Raw genomic sequence first — 21,432 nt, forward strand, 5'->3', positions numbered from 1 at the left:
CTGCGCCCGCGGTTCCTTGTTCTCCCCTTTTCCTTCTCTTCCTCCCTCTCCTTTTGTTCTTTCCTCTCTCTCTCCCTTCAGACCCACCCTCTCCTCCTCAGCAACAAAGAAATCACCGTCAGCGGCCCCTCCACCCCCACCCCGCACGGCCTCCTAGAGACACGGATGCGGATGCGCAGTCCTGTTTGTTAACTTGAGATCTTTCTCCCTCCCCTCACCCCTCCCCGCCCTCATTCTCTCTTTATCTTTTCTCTCTCCCCCTTATCCCCCTCACTCTCTCTCTCTCATTCTTCCTCTTTCCCTCCTTCTCTCTCTCTCTGCCCCTCCTTATCTCCCCCTCCTCCCCCCGCTCTTGAAAGGCAAGAGAAATGGAAGTCAAGATCTTCTCTTGGCGATAATTATTGAAAAGTTCAGCGCAGAGACAGACAGCGATGCTGTGAGGAGGAGAGAGAGGGGAGAATATTAAAATGCATGTGCACAGCTTGGCTTTGCAGCAGATGTTGGCATAATTAGAGAGGAAAAAATTATGAAATTAATTTGTGGTTCAATGTAAATTTCAGCAATGGGGGAAAGCTGGGCTCCAGTCACCTCATGTGCACAGATAGACACGCACACACGCACACACACACGCAGCACACCCCAGCTGCCAGCGAAGTGGTAATTGTCAGAACCTATCCAGGGGGAGAGACTGGCATGAAAAACAGGGAGGAAGGGGGCCGAGGGTGAGACTTGTCCTCTTAAAGGCACAGACGCGTGTGGGCAGGTGGAGAATGCCCCTCCCCCATGGAGGGGGTGGGAACCTGGCAGGACGTCCAGCTGGTCAGTGTTCGAGCTCGGCCCTGGATACCACAGGAGCCCGAGGAGGACGCTGCTGCCCTTGGCGTAGGATGGACGCACACACAGCTGGGTGCCTGGCCCTGGCCCTGTGGTGTCCCTGCACCCCCGCTGTGCACAACCGTGCCCAACGCCTCGGGGCCATCAGCACATCATCCTAGAGAGATCAGAAGAGAGGAATACTCTGCTGGGGGGCAGGGCGGGCTTCGTGGAAGCAGCAGTTCTGCTCGTTCTGGGGATTCTGTCAGGCAGGGGTGGGAGGCAGGAGCGTTGCAGGTGCAGGGCCCCGTGAGCAGAGTGGGGAGGTGTTGGTGCTCAGTTGGGCTGGTCATGAGGTGTGCTGAGGGCAGGTGCCCAGCGAGGCTTGTTCAGGTGGCAATGGGGAGCCACAGAGAGTTCCTGAGCAGGGGAGGGGCGTGAGCAGGCCTTGCTGCACCTCCTGGCCCCGTGGCTGCCTCTTGCTCTCCTTGACTCTCCGGTCCTTGCCGGCTTCCGAGTTCCCCTCCTACCTGCCAGCTCATCACCGGGACCTCTGCAGCTGCCCTTCACAAGGACACTGCAGGGTCCTGGGGCAGCAGATGTGGCAGAGCCACCATCTCCCGCTGCACAGCAACAGCCTGGCCCTCCCAGACGCCAGGGGCCACCTCTCTCGTCCAGCTGTCCACCAGGCTGTGCTGGCTGAGAGAACTCTGGGCCTCAGGTTCCCCACCTGCTCAGTGAGGGCTGGACGGGGGCTTTCCCTCTGTGCCCTGGGTGCCCAGGGCCACACTGGGGAGGGGCAGTGGCTGGAAGCTTCTGTCCTCCCGCTGGCCGCCACCATGGCCTTGCCCCTGGCCTGCAAATAATGATAAATTATTTACAAACACAGCCTGCCGCCTTCTCAGTGCCCGCATGCTGAGGAGCCCCCACAGCCCACCTGGGAGCCTCAGACCCCAGCCCCTCTACCCCCGTTTTCCGAGGCCTTTTCACGATGCTGCCTTTCTGTCACGTCCCTTAGGGCGGCCGTCTCCAGCATGCTCCTCTCAGGCACTCTGGTGCATGTCTCTGAGCCTGGACATCCATGCCCCGTGCCCCCATGAGCGATTCCCATCTGCCATGTGCCTCCCCCTGGCACACTCCTGGTCGCCCCCGGCCTCAACCTCCAATGCACCCGACACGAGCCACCTGCTCGTCTGGGTTGTTCCAGCCCCTGCATTCCCCAGGTGAGTCCTCATCCTGACGTGTTGGGCTTTAGACCTTCTTCCTCCAGGAAGCCCTCCCTGACCACCCTCTGAAGGACGGGCACTCATCCCGCCTTGTCAATGATGTCCGTACCCTTCCTCACAGGGCCACGGGCCTCTTCAAGCACTGTGAGGCTCCCCACAGGCCCAGAATGCATGCCACAAGCTCCTGGCTGTGCTCTGTCCTCTCGGGAGCCGTGTCCACCCATGTCCTGAGAATCGTCGTCGACATCACTGACTCTCCTTTGACTCTTCCAGACCCGACGAGGACTGGCCCTCCCAAGACTCAAACACTGGAGGATGATGGGGACGCTGGCCCGTGGGGCAGCTGAGTGGTGGTTCTGAGAGGTGTCTGGCAGTGGCTATGACCCAGTTCCACGGGGTGGTCCCTGGTCACAGAGTTGCCCAGCGGCGGCTTCGGCACAGCGTGGGGCGGGTTAAACGCGGCCTCAGGGAGCCCCGGCCCCAGCGGGTGCAGAGGAGACAGCTGAGTGGTGGAGGGCTCCAGGGTTTGTCCAGGGCCATTTGACTTGTGGGGGTGGAGCCCATGCTTGATCCCCAGTCCATGTGGACCCAGCACCCATGTGTCTCCTGCCTCCTCTGGACAGGGACAGACCTTGTGCCAGACTCTGGTCAGAGTCCAGAGCCTCTCCTGAGACCTCCTGGTAACTCAAGCCCTGCCCAGGATCAGGGCTGAGGCCTTTCAGGCCCACTGGTCCTGCCAGGGTCAGGGCTCAGGGCTCAGGCCTGTTTCTGGCTCTCTCCAAGGTGCTGAAATGATCCTAAGCAGGGCGAGGGGCCTGGAGCCTAGAGCCTTGGTCAACTTTCTCTCATGGCCCCTTATTCCCGCCTGGTCAGTTGAAGGCTGATGCCACCTCCACATTCTCCTATCTTGGGTTCCAAAGGGTGAGGAGATAAAGGACCAAGGCTTTGGGGGCAGACAGACCATTCCCCCACCGTTCTCAGAAGACTGAGCCGAGTGCCCTGGGCAGACTGCATCGCCTCTCAGGCTATTTCCCCTGAAGTCCAGTGGGAGTAACGCCCCTACACCACTCAGATGCATGAGGAGGAGGAGGATGGAGATTGGGCTCAGCCTCTGGGAGGCCCAGCTGGACAAGGTGATGTTTGCTTCTTGGGTTATAGCCAGGGGACGCACCCCTGCCCCCGCCTGCCCCCTGAACAGCCCCAGGGCTCCCTCCTGACCCTGGGGCAGGGGAACAGCCTGGCCTTTGTTGATCTGGATTCTGTCTCTTTGTTTTAACTCCTCTGAACTTACATCCTTATTGATGGTCTAAATCAGACGCAGGAGGAAGGGAGGTTGAGGCTCTGTGTCCATCTCGGGTGGGATCCTGTACACATGTGTGAGCAAATGGGAGTGCCCACATGGAACACATGCAGGGAGCTGGCTGTGTGTGGAGGGGTGAGTGTGTGCGCGGGTCATGGGTCTGTGCGTCCATCCGTGTGTGTCTGTGCAGCGTGTGGACACGCGTGTTCCTGGGGTTATTCCCAGCAGCCCCCTCCCTGCTCCTCTCCCCAGCTCATTAAGGCTCTCCCATTATTCTGACATTCGAGCGCCTCACGTACAGGCAAGAAGTAATTTACTTAGAAGAAATTAAAAGTTCATTTTAATTGAGCGCACACTGCAGTATGCAAATGAGCACATTATGCACCCGATGCAGAGACAGCCACAATCAGGGCTTAACCCTCTATGTGCTGGGCTCCCCAGCACCAGCTCCTCAGTTTCAGGGGGTGGGTGGGGTGGTCCGGGCCCTGCGAAGGTCTCCCTGTCTCTGAGAAGGAGGGAGCTGGCCACACTGGCAAGGGGGCGTCCTCCAGAGCCCTTTGTGACCTCTTTTTCCAGATGTCAATGACAACACAGGTACCAGCGCCCTGGGGAGAGACCCAGGCTCTGAGCCCGCCTCAGCCAGGCCAGGCTCTCCATGGGGCCAGCCTCACCCAGGCTCCTGGCCGCCCCAGCCAGCTGAGAGCAGCAACAGAGGATCCCTGAGGCCTGATGCCCCAGTACCACCACAGGAGGGCCTCCAGATGGGTGCTGAGCACAGTCATCCCAGGTCCGTGACCTGGCGGCTGGTGTCCAGCATGTGCTACGACCCTGTGAGAGAAGCGATGGCAGTGGGTTCCCCCGAGAGCTAAGCACTTCACTGCAGCCAAGGGCCTGGCCGGACGAAGTGAGGGCAGAACCCCGGGGTGACCTGCAGAGCCAGCCCCACCACGCAGGCTGGGCCCGATGCCCTTCATGTGCCCCACGCTGGGTGCATACACCCACTTCCTGCCATTTATAGTTGTGGCCCCAGAGGTTCAGAAGGGGCGAGTGGCTTGCCCAAGTGATGGAGAAATCTCAAAAAAAGGGCTGGCATCTGTCCTGTGACCTGCTTGAGTGCCCACGGGGCTGGATGACCTAGTCAGGGCAGCAGGGCTCCTCTAGTGCCCAGGGAGAGACACGGGTTCTTCCCAAGGGCCCTGGCAGACCAGAAGGGCAGGGAGGCCTCGTGTCTCCAGGACAGCAGGCCCCGGTCTCTGGCCAGAGGCTTCCCCTAGGAGGCCCAGTGGAGGTCAGAAGTGGGCATCGGGTTCAAGCCGTGTGATGGTGGCGTGCTACAAGACCTCTCGTGTCTCCTTTCCTCATCTGTTGATGGGACAGTGTCGGGCCACCCTCCGTGTTGTCCAGCGTCCCATGGATGTGCAGGTGTGGCCTGGGGCTGGTCTCTGCCCCCACACCCCGTGGCCTTTCCTGGTTCACATGCCTCCTCCTCTGTCCCCTCCCTCTGCCTCTCTCTCCATGTCTCTCCTCTGGTCCTGCTGTGCTGATGGCAGGTTAACACCTATTCAGCTTAGCCCAGCCCACCCCCTAACATTGGGGCGCAGGGCGGACTCCCCACTTGTCTCCCAGAGGGCCTGGGCTCCTACGCGGGAAGCCGGGCTCCCCTGGAGCTGCACTTGGTCCCTGGGTGGTTGTTTTTACGTCAGATTTTCCCTACCTGTCAGACCTGGGATTCTTTAATGACTGAAAAGGAAGCTGGTTCCAGATGCGCGCTGACAGCCAGCTGCAGGAGGCAGACAGATTACCTCCAGACCCAGCCCACCGCGACACCCACGGATGGAAATAAAGGAGCTGTCCTGCCTCACTTGGATGAGCGGCGATGGCAGGGGGCCCAGTAAGCTCTTCCCGCCCTCCCAGAGCACCCAACTGTGCATGGTCCCTCAGGGGCCACAACCCCCACTGCTGCCCCACTCAGCGTCCACCTGCTCAGGGGTCTGAGCTCTGCTGGCCTCTCTCCCCCAGCAATAGCCTCTCACCTCTGTCATGGCTCAGCTTTCGAGTTCATTGCTGTTTCCAAAGAAAGAGGTGCAGGAGGGGGAGGCTGTTGCCCCCACATGAGGCTCAAGGGCACTGGGCTCTCGGACCCTGGGTGGGGAACGACCCTGGGAAGGCCCCAACAATCAGGGAGTGGGACCCTCGGAGCTGGTTTGGACTCACTGGGCCTGGGCAGGCCCAGGAGTTGGCATCCTTGGCAGGTGCCCCGTGGGTCACACTCCTGAGTCCTGGGGCCTCTGCCTAGCAAGGACAGAAGAGCCCCACCAGCCCGTGCCCAGATGGGAGCAGCCCCTGGTCAGCAGCGCCCACCCTGCTGTGCTGCCCACCCTCGGCTCCCTGGGCCTCGTCTCCTCCCTTCTCCAGGAGGCAGGGTAGGAGTGGGTGACCACCAGCGTGGGCAGGGCAGGGTGCAGGGCTGGGACCTCTCCCTCTCCTGCTTCCAGACGCAGCAGCGATTTCAACCTCCCATGGGCCCCAGGTAGGCGGGCAGTGAGTCTGTGTCTGTGCCTGCCAGGCTCCTGGTTGTGCCCCCAGAGTTTTCCAGAGTGCCTACCTTCTGCCCGAAACCCAGCAGGGGGACACCCTGATGGACAGAGAAGACAGGCGGGCCGAGCCTCTCCACACGGGCTGTGTGCTTTGGGCAGGTTACCGAGCCCACTGTGCCTCAGTTTCTCCTGCCCCGCAGGACACATCTTGGCAGCTTGGCTGAGTGGTGTAAAGGCTGAGGGGTGGCAGCACCTCCCTCCGTGCTCCCCCCCGGCAGAGGGGTCCATGGTGAAGGGCCAGTCCAGGACCTGGCCAGGTTGGGGCACTGAGGACTTGTCCAGGCTCTGACTCACCCGCACTGGCTCTGGGGGTGTGCTGATGCCTGCTGCTGTGTGGAGGGTAGTTCGGGGCCACCTCCTCTCACTACAGCCAACAGCTGTGGCCCTGGACGTCATCGAGTCCTTGGTCCTGCCGCCCGCAGCTCCCAGCCGCTGGGCCGGCTGTTGGCCTGTCGGCACGCGTGTGTGCTTTGGTGGAGCGGCTCCCCTCCCATGCCCACATTGCCCTCTTTCCCCACCCTCGGCCGCGTCCCTGGGTCCTCAGGCTCCCATGTAGGGAGGTGCACACCCTGTGCCCACAGTCCCGGCCCATTGCTCTGCACTCGTCATTGTCAGCTTCATTAGTCGAGCATGTGTGTTCATGCTGCCGGCACTGGCTACCGAGCAAGTGCTGTGTGCCAGGCACCGTATGTGACCCCATGGAAGGCATCTCACCCAGGGCACGAGATGGTCAGCGGCAGAGCCTAGGCCTTCCGAGACCCAGGTCTCTGTGAGCCCAAGGCCCGTGTTCTTGGTCACAATGCACCGCGAGCCAGGAGGGAGGCAGCATGTGGCTGAGAGATTCTTAGGGGCAGTGTGCAGGGCAGATCTGGCCTCTGCCAGCCCACTAGGCTGTAGACCTTGGAGTGCAGCACTCGCCAGCTGCTGGCAGGTCTGTGACTGCAAAAAGCTTGTGGAGAGGACGTTCTTGGGTCTGCGGCCCAGGTCTCTTCAATGCCGGCAGCCACCAGGGCTTCTTGGGGACCTGCATGTGGGGCACAGGTCAGCCCCGAGAGGGGCATCTTGGAGTTCACCTAATCCAGGTGCAAACAACTAATGGACAGCAGCTCCCTGGAGCTCCCGAGGGCTGTGGGAGAGGGTGCCATGATTGATTGGTGATGTCTGCCTGGCTCAAGACTGGGCCAGCCTCTCGTGATGCAGAGAAACTGAGTCTCCTAGAGGAGAAGTGGTGGCCTGGCCTGGACCCTCCCCTGCGGATGCAGGTCTCAGTCTACATGATTCGCCCTCCGCCCGGGCCTCTCACAGCCTGTCCTTCACGCCCACAGTCCCCATAGGTCCTCAGAGTGTCCACAGCAGCTGCCCTTTGGCCCTCTGCGGGCTGCCCCCGGACGTGGGGCACCTGTCCTGATTCTAAGGAAGACGACACCCATGTGACCAGCGGTGGGTTAGGCGGTGTTAGCGCACTCTGGAACATGCTCTGAGTTGCCCGCGTGTGGCGTGGGTTCTGGTCGCCGTCAGGAGCCACATCTGCTGTGATGCATGGCACCTTTCCTAAGTGGACTGCTGCCGACGTCAGAGTGGGAATCGCAACCACAGCACGTGGCACCATTGACCGAAGACATGCCGGGTGCTGGCGGTGCTGAATGCATCCCAGCGCCACGTCCTGTCCTGCAGCAACCCCCGGAATCACGTTATCCACTTTACAGATGGGATGGAGGCGCAGAGGGACGGCGTTGTCTGCCAGGGCACAGGCCTTGCCTGGCCCATCGTCGAGGCCTTTCACACACCTTTCCAGCTTCTGAGACCTCACGAGCCCCAAACTTGGTCAGAACAAGAACCCAGTTCCCCAAGCATCTCCAGTGTGCCCCCCGCCCCTGGGCCCTTCCTCTCACCAGCTCCATCACCTGGAGAGATGTCCTCCTCTGCCAGGGAAAACCCTCTTCCTCCCAGGCCTGGGGCAAATGCCACCTCCTCCAGGAAGCCCACTTTGCCCACTCCAGTGGAAGCTCATCTTCCCCTCTGAAATCAGAGGGCTCTCAGCAGCACCTCACCTTCCACCAGCCCACGACTCTGGGAGCACAGGCTTCTTGCCCTGGTGGGGGGCGGGCAGCCATGTGTACCCCGCCTGGCCTCCCACACTGTGCTGAGAGTGAACCTGGTGTGTGTGTAGGTTGTGGAATAAACAAATAGATGAAGACGTTGGGGACCCAGGCATCTCCAACTCCTGAAACCCATGAGTGAGGGTCCACTGAGGGCCCCAGCAACCCTCGTTCCTGCATTGCCTGGCCATAGGGGTGCCCCCATGTGGGCCCTGCAAAGAAGGGGCTGCAGGTTGAGCTGGGTGTGTGCGGGGGCTTCCCGGTGGGGGGATGCCGTGGGAGGCCCGGCTTTGGCGGGCTGGCCGCACCCCCACACAGGCCCTTCCCCCAGGCTCCAGGCAGCAAGCAGGAAGGACTTAAGTCTTCTGTGAGAAGGAAGTGGTAAACAATTTTTCTCTCCCTCGGCTAAATTAATATGCAAATTCCTCACCCCCTCCACTCCCTTCCCCTGCCTCGAAATTAGCGAGGTAGAATGCTTGGGCTAATTATGCATTCAAACGAGCAGGCTGGTTCGTGGTGCTAAGAGGATGCTGAAATGATCGTGGGAAGAGGGAGCTGACATTCTAGCAGGGCCCTTCTGGTACATCTGGAGCCTCTCTTGTGTGCCCGGCAGATGTGACCGGGTGGTAACCGCGGCCACCCAGCCTCAGGAAGGGGATGCAGGGCTCCTTCTCTGCCCCAGCCCCAGGCAAGGGGAGAGAGGAGAGTGGGGATTCTGTGCACCGTCCCTCTTCCTCTCCAGCCAAACCCCACATTCCCACCCCACAAACAAGGGCCCCCAACCCCACGGTGCCAGTACCCACGGGCAGGACCATGGGGGGCTGTGGTGATGGCTGCCACAGGGCAGCCAGAGCCAGGCAGGTGGTCAGCTCCACTGCACTGGGTCTAGGAAAGTGGTCAGTCTCCTCTGAGAGGCCCCCATACGGGGCAGGCAGGGGGAGGCTGGCCCGTGGGACCCTCACCTGCAACCCCCCTCAGCAGAACGCCTCTCACAAGCTGCTTTATATGTTGCGGTTGTGGGTAAAATTTCATCTCAAAAGGGTGTTTCTCTGCAGAATGGAGTTTGAGCAGCAGAAGGGCACAGGGAGCAGGCCTGGGCACCGGGGTGGATGGTGTCAGCAGGAAGAGGGCAGCCCAGGAGCCAAAGATGGGCCAGGCCGCCCCCACCACCTTTCTTAAAGGAACTCATCCTTCCTCTGCCTGTGATGCTCGAGCCGCCTGGCCGTCAGTCCCAGCCCTCCGGGGCCATCACGACCCATCCTTGCCTCCTCCTCCCGCACGTCTGGCAGCCCTCAGGGACACTGCCCCCGCTGGCCCCGGTTTGCTCACGTGGGACTCGCTTTTCTTGTCCTCCCCTCATCTCCTCCTCAGTCCCCAACCCCAGGGCCCAGCTCCAGACTGGTGCCTGAGCCTGAGCCTCTGTCCCCTCCCTCCACCCCGGGACCACTTCTCCTGAGAGGCCTCCTGAAGTGTGGGGTTAGGCTTCCCAGAGCCAGAGGGTCTTCTTGACTTGTCTCCAAGCCCTGCAGGACTCCTGTGCTGGACTCTCGCCCCCCAGCCCCGGCCCTGGCCTGGCACACTTGAAGTTCTGCCCACTGAGAAGCCCCCGAGAGGACTGACAGGCGCCCCATCCCGCCAGACACGCAGGCCGCAGAGGAGAAGGAAGCTCCCACGTGAGGGGGGCTCTAGCAGCAAGAGACCCTTGCCTCTCCCACGAGGTTAGAAGGAGACTGGGAGCAGGCAGACAGGTGGCTGGCTGACCCAGCCTGAAGCTGACCGGAGGCCAGGGGTGGGCACCCTTGCCGGCAGGCAAGATGGGGCCTTGGGTCTCAGGAGGCTGTCCCAGGGCCTGGGGGATCCCGGGCCGGAGATGAGAGCAGCCTCTCCACTTTCCCCACCTGGAAGCAGGTATGTGGACTGGGCTCCGAAGGACACAGGCGTGGGCACTGGACAGGGCCTGCAGGCCACTTCCTCTGCTCTGGCCTCAGCTTTCCCTTCTGCACTGTAGGACTGTCGGACCGGGTGCCCTACAAAGACCCTTCCCGGGCAAAGTTCTGAGTCCAGGACCCTGTTAGTTAACGTGTCCGTCTGTCCATCATCCATGCCCAATGAGCATTCACCAAAGGCCTCTGGGTGCCCAGCACCGACCTCGGCAGATGGAGCAGGGCGGGTCCCGAGAGGAGACGCACCCAGCTCCAGAATGACCCTCCTCCCACGAGGAGGAGGAGGCAGAGGCTACGGCAAGAGCAAGATGAGAAGGCAGAGGACCCGGACTCTGCACGTCCTGGGCTCCTCGGCCCCTTGGGTCCAGCGAGGAGCAGCAGGGCAGACAACACCCCTGCCCTCTGCACCTGCCTTCTTCCTGCCCGTCCCAGGGAACAGCCCTGATTTCCAGAGTCAGAAGGGCCTAGAAGGCGAGCAGAAGCACATGGCCCGACCAGCGCCAACAAGGATGGATGGAGAATGTTAAATATTCAGCAGATGCAGCGAAGGGGTTGGCATCCCCCACGAGGCCGGGGTGAATGGCAGCTCCCCCCTCGCACCTAAGGCAGACGCTTGTCAGTCGGACAGACGGGGGCTGGCCGAGGAAGACAAATTGCCCAGGAGAAGCAGCACATCTCTGAGCCGCCAACATCGCTGCCGATCGATGAGGACCTGCCGCTCTGAGCAGCCGATAGTAATAAATAGGAGCAGGCAGACAGGTGGATTAATTAGGCCCGGGCTGGAGTGCCTCTGAGCAAGGCCAGGAGCTCAAACCTCTGGTGAGGAAGGAGTCAGGAGGTGGGGTGTCTGTCGAGGCCGCCAGAGAGAGGGTACTGAGAGCACAGGGACCAAGGCAGGACTAGCCCCTAACGCATTTTGGAGGCCCAGTGGGTGGGGCAGCCTCTGAGACAGGACAAGGCCACCCACCCCTCCAGGTGTGACCTGGGTTCCTGGAGGAGGATATCCGATAGCTGGCCACACCTGATCCGCCAGTGCTTTTGGGTGGGCCCAGCAGTGGGTGCTGACCACTCTGAGCAGCGACCTCTGAGGGGAGAGGGGCCGGAAAGCCTCTCCTCCTGCCTTCCCAGAACCAGCCTCCTCGGGGAGGTGCAGGGCTACCCCAAGCTGGGGTGCGGGGGCTTTGTCCCTCTGATGGGGATGCACAGCCCACTAATTCGCCGCGCACGACTGTTAATTCTGGCGCAGCTGCGGCCCCCGCCCTCCAGGCGCTCAGTAATGCCAGGCTGCGGAGCGCGTTGCAAATTAACACCATTTGTTCTGCAGAACATGTTTTATTTCTACACTACACGCATAGCTTATTACTTTGCTGGCAGCGTGGGGAGAGAGGCAGCCTGGGCTGGGGGCGGGGGGAGATGTGGCCCTTCCAGCTCCTCCTCCCCCCAAGCCCACCGCCTGACGGAGGAGGGCGCCCGATCCTTGGACTGTGACCTTGGAAGGGCTGAGGTCAGCCCCTGGGGTCATTCCTGCAGGAGGGTCCCAGCTTCTGGCTGCCTCCTGATGACAACAGGCCAGGGCTCCAGGCCTGACATTCTTGGGCAGCTTCCTTCCTGCCCCATCCGGCTCCATGGCCTTGGGGAACTGACGCCCAGACACTTAGACAAACCACGCAGGCAAAGCTCATGCTTGGCTCTCGGGCTCGCAGTAAACAGTACCGTTGCCCGAGTTTCTATCTTGTCGCCGGAGGCGACAGTTGTCAAGGTCAGAGCAGACAGTGAATGACAAAGACCCACCCAGAGGCCAGGGCAGGCGGGCCAGGCCCCAGTGCAGAGGGGAGGGCCCCCCACAACATGTGGGCAGAGGGAACCCCAGGGCCCCATGGTTCTGATCCTGCACAGAGTGTCTGAGAGTGGACCCTGAGAGCGCCTGAGGGAAGCCCGCCGGGCAGGACTCAGGCCACCGTGGGCACAGCCTCCCCGTGGCGGCTGCCTGCAGACCCCCCGGGTCTCACTGCACTTCCTCTCCCCTGTGGGGGTCTTAGGGGCAGCTGTTTGTCCCACCAGCCCTCTCTCCAGACCCGGGAGACCCTGGCTGGGCAGAGGGACCAAGCATAGCCCTCGGCTCCGCGGAAAGAGCAGGGCCATAAGGACCCCTCAGGTGGGAGACCAACGGGCCCCTTCTCCTCCTCCCAAGCTTCCTCGAGCCCTGCTCTCGAGGGCCGCATTCTGGCCACCCCCCTGGTGTGAGGTCCAGAGAGAGCAGGTCTGGAGAAGCCGCTTGTCTGCCAGCTCCTCGACCCCGACCTGGGCAACGGTCCTACAGGAGGGCTGGGCACCCTGGTGGCTCCTCAGAGAAGGACATTGGGTCCAGAGATCTCAAGGGTTCTGAGCCCCTTTTCCTGCCAACAGCATTGATGGCTCCTTGCCCTTCCATCCTGGAGGCAGCTGGACCAGAGTTTCCATTGGGCCCCGGGGCTTCCCTGGTCCTCTGTGAGGGTGGCCCAAAGGAAGAGGTGGCAGAGAGATTGTCTAGACCCAGGGCAGTGACGGCAGTGACATTGCTGGGGGCAATTCGGGCCAGGCACGAAGGCAAGCGCCGGCCTTCGTGAACCTGAGTGCATCAGGGGCCGTTCTCCGTCTTACACATGAGAACGGGGAGGCTGAGAGGACAAAGGTCACACAGCAAGCACAGTGCTGGGGCTGGGCCCCCACGTTCATGGACACTTATGAGGCCCCTCCCGCACCCCTCCGCCCCCCCTGTCATCTCTGTCCAGCCCCCACCCGCTCATCCAACAACTCAGCTGTAAGGACCGGGGGAGCCTTGCCTTCAGCAGACACTCACCCCACGGCTCCGCAAGGTGGAGGAGGGGTTAGAGTCGGTGAGGGGGGGTGGGCGCCTCAGGTGTGGTCACTGCCTGAGCAGTGAGGCGGAGGTGCTGGCTGAGGGGTCGGGCCAGACCAGTCAAGAAGGTGCAGGCAGCTGGCCCTGGAGCCGTCGGGGAGGCGCCTGACACCATTGGTGAGGGTCTGTGCAGGGCTCAGCCAGGCACCGACACAGGGCGGGACCGCCAGCCGTCCCAGGAGCTCAGGCCTGGAACCCCAGCCGTCCGTCAGCTCTGTTTCATGGAACGCTATAGTGGGGTCTGGGGAGCATGGGGGGCAGGGCACAGCAGCCCAGCTCACCCGGGCCGGGACGCATGCACATGGAGTGCGTGGCCTACCTGTGTGAGCTATCTGCACAGTGGTGGGGGCACCTGGAAAAGTGACCCTGATGAAGCCACTCAGCCAACTCGCCCCTGGGCCCGGCCCCTGCCAAGGCCTCCTGCCTTCCTGTCCTTGCTCCCACCCAGGTGTGGCTGGGGCACAGCAACTGAGATCCGGTCCATTGCGTTTCAGGGACCTTGTGGGCAGATCTAGGGGGACACAGGGGCTGGCCCCTCAGAGGCTTCAGACAGTAGTTGGGGTTCTCTATGGTCTTTGCAAGGGCCTGGGGTGCCTGCGTGACCATCGCGTGGAGGACGTCACATATGTCTGGCCCAGAGCACGGGATTGAGTAGGTTTTGCTCAACATTCTGATGCCCAATCTCTAGGTACAGAACCTGGCACATAGTAGGTTTTCCACTGATACTGAACAAATGAATGGATAGACAGATGGATGGATGGACAGATGGACAGACGGGTGGATGGATGGATGGCAGGTGACTGGCATGCCAGGAAGAGGTCTGGCTCCCTGTCGGCCACCACATGCAGGAGAGGCCTTAGTGGGCTAGGGGTCAGGCCTCGCTGGAGTGCGGTAGGGGCCATCAGACAGCAGCGCAAACAGTCAATGGAAACTAGAGATCCCTTTCCACTGGGGCTGCAAAGTTGGATGGCCGCCCCCATGTGGAGTGGCCAGTGCCCACACGAGGTGGCAAGGGTTTGGAGCAGATGGGGTGGGGCCGGCGGTGCCCGCTGGTTCCCGGGACCTTCTGGGAGGCGGGTGCCCGGCTCACTTTCCGTGGGGGAAGCTGCAGAGGCTTTTCTGTCGAGAGGCAGAAAGACGCCATGAATATTTCATTAGGGAAGCAATGTGTCGGCCGCGAGCAACATCTGGCGGAGTCTCCAGGGAGCTGGGAGCCGCGCAGGAGCAGGACTGTGAAACGCGGAGGCGGAGGGGGCCAGGAGCCGCGGAGGCAGTGGGGGGCCAGCCTCTGCCACTCAGGCCGGCTCTCCCCCTTGCTCCAGCAGCCCCCTCCCTCTGTTTCCGTGGACAAAGGCCTGCTGGCATGGGGCAGAAGTCCTGGGCCAGCTTCCTCATGTCCCCTCACAGCACGGCTCGCACTGCCCACCCTGCCCCACCCAGGGCCATGGCCAAGTCAGAGCCACTCGGAGAGCAGGGGACCCAGAGAGGGTCTAGACCTGGGGTCTGAATCTCTGGGGCTGGGGGCGGACCAGGGAGCAGAGAGTGCCCCCCTGGAGCTTGATGGGGCGGCGGGCTGTGCAATAGGGCTGTGGGGGTCCCTGCATCCCATTGCTGGGGCACGGTGGACAGTCATGGCTGCCACAGCCCCTTGGGTTCTGAAACCCCATGCCAGGTGCTCAGAGCAGGGTCCTGCTTATGGGGGTATCAGGGTGGGCGATGGGGAGTCTTGGGAGCCAGAGACGGAAGGACTCTGCTGGTCTCGAAGACCTGAGAAAACCTCGGCCAGCACCAGGGCATGGTCCCGCCCGAAGAGCCAGGAAGCTCTCTGCAGGATGACCTGGTCCACACCAGCCTTTGTGCCGAGGGGCGCCTGCCCCCCTCAGCCCACTAGACAGGCCTGCAGACCTTGGCCACCCCCGCTGAGTGCAGAGCCCAGCCAGCACCCAGTGCGCCCAGAGACCCAGAGAGTGCTGCCCACCGGTGCTCTGAGGGGCAGGCTGCCCTCCTCAGAAACCCCCTATCACCCACCTGGCCAAGCGGATGGCCTGTTGCCGGGGGCCCCTTTCCTCCACCCGAGCGACTTCGCAGCTGGGCCTCTGCCAGGGGTCTGATCCCTGCCTGGAGCCCTGAGGCGCAGCCGAGACCCCCTTGGGCCTCTTGTTCCATCTCCACCCTCCTGACTCCAGATCCCGTGTCCCCTGGGTCTCTCAGCACCGGGTCACCCCCACGTGACTGCCCCTCAGCCAGCCCAGACCTCAGAGACCCCTCACTGCCCGCGTTGAGGCTCCTCTGGCCCCGGCTGGCTCCACCTCCACTTCTCACGCTTCCGCAGCACAAGCGCCTCCTGACTCAGCAGAGCCGGGGCCAGCCACCGTCCAGGGCACTGACGCCGCGAGGGCCTCGCCACGGCCTGCCACGGCCTGCTGGCCGAGTGCCCCACGCCCAAGGAGTGTGGCTGGCCCCCCGTGGGTGGTGCGCTCGGAGCTTCCCTCCCACTGTCACCGTAGGTTGCCCAGGGAGGGGTGGCCGGGTGCTGGGCGGGCACTGCCCCTCATGCACCCTTCTGCCACCACCGCCAGTGGGCGAATGTCCGCACAGCCTCCTCCGCTGCCCTGGCACTTTCTGCCCATCGGCGCTTTGTTTTGGGGTCCCTGCCGGCACGGCTCCCCCCCACCCCAGCAGCTCGCCCCCATGCCCTCGGCAGCTGGGTTCCTTGGCACCGCCACCCGCACTCCCTCTGACGGGCACGTTTGGCTGCGGTCCCACCGGTCTGCACACAGGCACTGCGGCGCCGAGCTGGCTCTGGGACTCTGGGCAGATGGGCAGGAGGGAAGTAGAGACGCTTCTCTTGGGACCACCCAACCCCACCAGGTGTTGTCCTCCAACCCTCCTCCCAGCCCCCGCCTGTGTCCCCAGGATGGCCCGCGAGAAGAAACAGACATTCAAGGACGGTTTGGGGACGCCTTCCAAAAACTGAGGCGGAGAGGACCTGGCCCTGAGAGCCAGCCGGGTGTGGGGTGGCAGTGACGCAGCCACGAGGCCCCAGAGGGAGGCGCCTGAGTGCCAGAGCCAGAGGCGCTGCCATGTGGGGGACCCTGGGTGTGGCTGCTGTCCCCTCAAACCGTGCTGCCCCTGCCCAGCCCGGCTGGCCGCTTCATTCCTCTGTGCAGAGACGGCTCCCGAGCCACCCGGAGGACTCAAGGTGACCACACCTACGCCACCACTCTCAGGGCAGTGCTCGGGGAACCCCAGGCGAGAGGGGTGACCATGCTGGCCCTGGCACAGGAGGCCCTAGACCCCCAGACGCAACCATCCCTGCCAACTGCCATGCCATGTCACCCACACCCTGGCCAGGACCCGGCCACATGCTCCGTGAGCCCCATGTGGTCATTACCTGTGCGCCGGCCGCCTACTCCCAGCCGGGTCCTCCATGGCTCCTCTGCCAAGTGGCTGCCGCCTCCCCAGGACGGGCTGCCAGCGATCTGCTGCGGTTTTTGTTTGTGAGTTTTGGCCCCGTGCGCCCGCTGGCACCCGGGAGGCGCCCAGCCCTGCCGCTCGTCCGTGGCAAGCGTCCATCTTCCCTCACCTCTCCCCCCTCCCGGTCCCCACGGTGCCAGCTCGGAGGGAATTGGCACGGACGGAGCCCGGCCAGCCTCTCGCAGCTGAGTGTAGCCAGCCTTCTTTTTTTTGTATTTTAAGCGCACACACATACTCTCGCACACGCACACGCACACACGCCGCCCCCCGCCCCCGACAACACGCATCCCTTCTGTCAGGAGCAGCCCCAGCCAAGAAGCCCAGAAGCGGGCGGGCGGCAGGGAGCCGGGCTGCCAGCCGTGGAAACCCCGGCCTGGGCTCGTCCCTTCCTCTCCCATCACCGCCCTTGTCCGCAAAGCACCAGGAAGCAGGAAGGAAGTCACGTTCACGTCGCACCTCGGAGCCTCCTGATTGGGTCCCCCACATCACCCGCCTGGTCCTCCGCACGCCCTGGCCCCAGCCCAGCCCCAGCCTCCCGAATGGTCCCCTGTGCTGCAGGGACCGTCCCCTCCCTCAGCGATGCTCTTTCCGGAGTGTTGGCTGCAGGCCACGTGCTGGGCAGTCAACTAGCTGGACGTGGGCCTGGCCTCCTGGAGCGTGCGGCCCAGCCGGGACATGACTAACCACACGCCGCGAGGACATGCACTCATGCCCCGGTGGCAGGGCTGACTGTGGGGGCAACTGAGTCGACTGAGGGGCAGTGCAGGGGCCCAAGTGGACGTGAGGGTCCAGGCCAGCCTCTGGCCAGGGTGGGGTGCAGGACTGGGGGCCTGGGTCAGAGTCCAGTGGAGAGGGAGCAGGGTGGCACTGCCAGCTGTCTGCTTAGAGCCCAGCCTCCCCTCCTCGCTGAGGGAACGACCTGGTGACACACAGCCCACAGGGCTCAGGGCAGGTGGCCATCTCTGACCCAGGAGCCGAGGTGGCTGTTCAGGGGCATCCGGGGCAGGGGTGGGGACAGAGGCAGGTCACGTGGCCCCCTGCCCTCACCCTCCCTGCCCTCAGTGCACACTGGCCCCTCAAGGCTGAGAGCATGAGAGCGGCTCCTTCACCAGGCAAGCCAGGACCCGGAAGGAGCCAGAGGGAACCAGAAAGAACTAGAGGAAACCAGAAGGAACTGGGCCTCGTGACCCCTGCAGTGGCCTTCCACCTGGACTTGCCGCCGCCCACTTTCTCATCACCCCCGCTCGGCGTGTCCCCAGTCCCGCATCAGATCTCCATGATCCTGCAGGCGGTCACACAGTGCCAGCATGGGGAGGGAGCAGGATGGCGTTGTGGCTACATGTGTGTGAGGGGTCCTCCCCCAGTCCGGGGACGGCCCAGCCGTCCTGCTGGGGGTCCACTGGGGACCCCTGTTTGGGCCACGTTGGCTCTGGGTCAGAGGTCACCCTGAGCCTCAGCTGCGATTGTGGGGCGCCTGTGCAGGTGGGGGAGCCTCCGGGAGCCTCTGCCTTCAGGCCTCACTCGGCTTTTCTGGGTGTTCACCGTTTTTCTTGCCAATTATCCTAAGGACCTGACAAGACTAATTAGCTTCAAAATTCCTTGAAGTCCCCAAATAGACACAAAGGAAAAGTCACCACAGGGTGACCATGATAGGCAGTGACGTGGGGAAGTTCCAACTTGGATACACGCCCAGAGCCCACGCCTACCCACACTCTGGCTGCCCAGGACCCCGTGCTCCTGCCAGTCCATCCCCCCAGGCCACAGCCTGCTCCCCTGCGGGCCCGGCATCGTGGGTATCGCCGGGATCGCCGCCAGCGCCACTCCCGATGGAGGCTAGAACCTGCGGAGTGGAGGCTGGGCGTCTGCCCGCGTCTCTGCTCCACAAGCCCACGGAAGCTGGGAGCAGACCCCCGCCTCGGGTCCTCACCTCCCTCATCCTCACTCCCTGAGGTCGTCACCCCCTTAGGTTCATACTCCCTCACATCCTCATCACCCTCACGTCCTCACTCCCTCGGATTGTCACCTCCCTCGGGTCCTCGCCTCCCTCAGGTTGTCACCCACTCAGGTCGTCACCCACTCAGGTCATCAGTTCCCTAAGGTCATCAGCCCCTCAGGTCGTCACCTCCCTCGGGTCCTCGCCTCCCTCAGGTCGTCACCCACTCAGGTCATCGGCTCCCTAAGGTCATCAGCCCCTCAGGTCGTCACCTCCCTCGGGTTCTCGCCTCCCTCGAGTCATCACCTCCCTCTGCTCTACCAGGTCGTGTCCCTCCGCACCATCAAGGTTGCTCCTGGTCACAGCTGACATTTAGGCTCCGAGGTGACCTCCGGGGCAACCTCTGACCTCTAGGCTACTGAGTCTTCCTCTCTGTAGGGTGTGCCCTGGCCCCAGGCTGGAGGAGGTTCTGGAAGGAATGGCCTCACCTGGAGGGCCACCTGGCCTTTCAGCCTCGCTTCCCGGCACTTACTCGGTTCCCGTCCCCCACACAGCCTCCTCACTGCTTCCAGAACATTCCAGCAGCTCCTGCTGAGGCTCTAGCTACTCCTTCGCATGGGCCTATCCTCCTCCGCATTCAAGGCTGGCTCACACGCCCCCTCCTCAGGGGGTCTTGCCTGACCATTCCTTTTTGTTTTAATTGTGGTAAAATCCACATAACATAAAAGTCACCACTGTAACCATTGAAAATGCACGATTCAGCGGCATTTAGCACATCCACAGTGTGGCACAAACACCACTTCTACCTGGTTCCAGAACAATCCCACCGCCCTCCAAAGAGCCTCATCCCCATTGGCAGTCGCCCCGCCCCAGCCCCGGCCCCCCGCGGTTCCGTGGATCTGCTGCTGGGCGTGCCACCGCCGAGGAATCGTCCACATGCAGCTTCTCTCTCTTGCACCGCGTTTTCGTGGGCCATCCCCCCGCGGCCTGTGTCAGAGCTCCGTTCCTGTCTCGGCTGATCTGCCTCCGTTTTAAACAGCCCGGTGGTTTATCCCCCTCACAGGCACACTCCTGTCTCGTGTCTCGGGAATGGGCCCGGCTGTCACACCACCACGTCAGCCAGTGCCAGGCGCGGCCGGGCGGGGACCAGACTCGCTTTGGATGAGAAGGGAAGCGTTTTAGTAGCACAGAGGACGCGGTCAGTTGAATGGCCGCACGAGTAGTGGTTGGCTTAGGGACTGGAGGACAGCACGCTCCCCACGCAGGAAAGCAAAGCCCTGGGTCCTTGCATCTCTGTTGGGGTTAGGGAGGTCACCCTGCTCCTGTCCCACGCCCATGGGCAAGGGTGCACCCATCACCCACTGCGCTCTGCTGCCTGCTGCGGTTGTCCCACCACTCGTGATGGAGCTGGGTGCACCCCAGGGCTGTGGGACCCGAGGTCCGTGACCCCTGTAGCAGCTGCCACTCCACCTGTCTGGGTGATATCTGCCATCTGGGCGTGGTTGTGGGACCCGGGACAGGGACACGTCTCCCATCTCCCTGTGCCCCTTCCTTGCCCTCAGTCCACATAGAAGTGAAGGATGGAAGGCTCCAGAATGTCCCGATAAAATGAAATAAAATGAGCTTGCTGACCACTGGGCTGGGGAGAGCAGACATGGACACGGGATGATGAATGACCAGGTGTCCAGTGTGAGGTTGGCACTGGCTGCATTTAGGGCAAGGTCAGGGGGTGGGCAGGCCATTGGGAAGATGGACCCGCAGCCACAGTCTGACCGCAGAGATGTACCAGGGACCACAGTGCCCCTGAGCCCCAGCCTCCTCAAGACACTCCTGCGGGGCTCCCTGAGGCTCAGCCTCCTCCTCCCCTCCCGCCCTCCAGCTCCCCTGGGCTCCACCTGTCACCCTGATGGATGAGCCAAGTCAGGGGACCCCCAGCTGGGGTTGGCGCCCTGCTGCCTGTGGGACTCGAACCTCATCCATCACCAGGGCTGCTGGCAGGGCTGGCCGCAGCAGCTGCCCGAGCAGCCCCGGGCACATGCCTTCAGAGGCCACCGAGCAGGCGCTAAGTGCCTCTCGCCCCCCACCCCTCCCCAGCTTGGGCAGGTGGGTGGCTGGGCACACCTGCCGCCCTCAGCCCCCAGAACACTGGCCAGGAGCCACCTGCTGCTGCCTGCCTTGTCAGGGGACTTCTTCTGGTGGTCTGGCTGTGGGGGTAACATTCCCCAGGGTTCCCTGGCTTATCCACTGTTCCCCCATGGACTCAGAGCTCTGCGGGCCACCCCGGCCCTGGGGCTGTGCGGTGGACATAGGAGGCATAGGGGAGGGGCGGTCTGCAGCTCCGTCTGGTGACCACACACGCAGAGGCACACTGACCAGTAGCCTTGGTCCAGAGCCAGCTTCCCCACTGCTCAGGCTTGCTCCTTCTGTACCCTTCCATGCCTCAGTTTACCCCAGTATAGAACAGTACTCCTCACAGGCTAGGTGAGACCTCAGTGCAGCTCTAGACATAACGGTGGGAGCGGAAGCTCAGGACGGTGAAAACCACGGTTTTTACATTTGAGCGCAGGGGGCTGTGAGGTGCATGTCTGCCGGCCTCGGTGAGCATGCAGACACGTGCACACGTGAGCACCTGTGCTTCCCAGCCTGCGTGGACCACGCGTGGCGCGCCTGGGAGAAGGTGTGTGCATCTGCGGGCGAGTAAGTGGGAGAGAGTGCCCTTTCCACCATCACGGTCCCAGCATTGGGAGAGACCTTGGGGGCAGCCCGTCCAGCCCTGCAGGTGGTCATGAGTCCTGAGGTCCCCCGGGGCCTGTGCTGGGCGTGAGCAGCGACATGTCAATGTGAGATGCTGCTCCGCAGGGCCTCCACATGTGTCCCCGTCTCTGCCACCCCAGACAGGACAGGAGGGCTAGTGCAAGTGGACCTTTCAGGCCATGTGATCTTGTGCTCATTTCTGTCCCAATTTGTCTGAAGGAGCTGAGGAAACATCAGGTGCAATGACTGACACAGAGGAACTGCAGGCATGTCCCCCCTGCCTCCTCCCTTCCAGCCACTCAGGCCTCCACGCTCTTCCTGGAACACACGCTCCAGCTCCCGCCCCAGGGCCTTTGCACGTGCTGTTCTGTCAGCCTGGGGCTCCTCTGTT

The 21,432-nt window shown here is 62.7% G+C and overlaps 1 long non-coding RNA gene across 2 annotated transcripts in view; it reads right to left on the minus strand.

Annotated features, from left to right (window-relative positions):
- LOC111772822 (uncharacterized) overlaps positions 1-16,766 on the minus strand; it is a 36,431-nt gene extending 19,665 nt beyond the window's left edge. The window contains exon 1 of one of the 2 annotated variants that reach the window (XR_011436980.1): positions 16,272-16,766. This is a non-coding gene — a long non-coding RNA (uncharacterized lncRNA). The remainder of the gene's footprint in view (positions 1-16,271) is intronic. The other variant, XR_011436982.1, reaches the window with a different exon arrangement.
- Positions 16,767-21,432: the final 4,666 nt, after the last annotated feature.

This window comes from Equus caballus, chromosome 3, assembly GCF_041296265.1.
Source record: "Equus caballus isolate H_3958 breed thoroughbred chromosome 3, TB-T2T, whole genome shotgun sequence".
NCBI classification, from domain to species: Eukaryota; Metazoa; Chordata; class Mammalia; order Perissodactyla; family Equidae; genus Equus; species Equus caballus.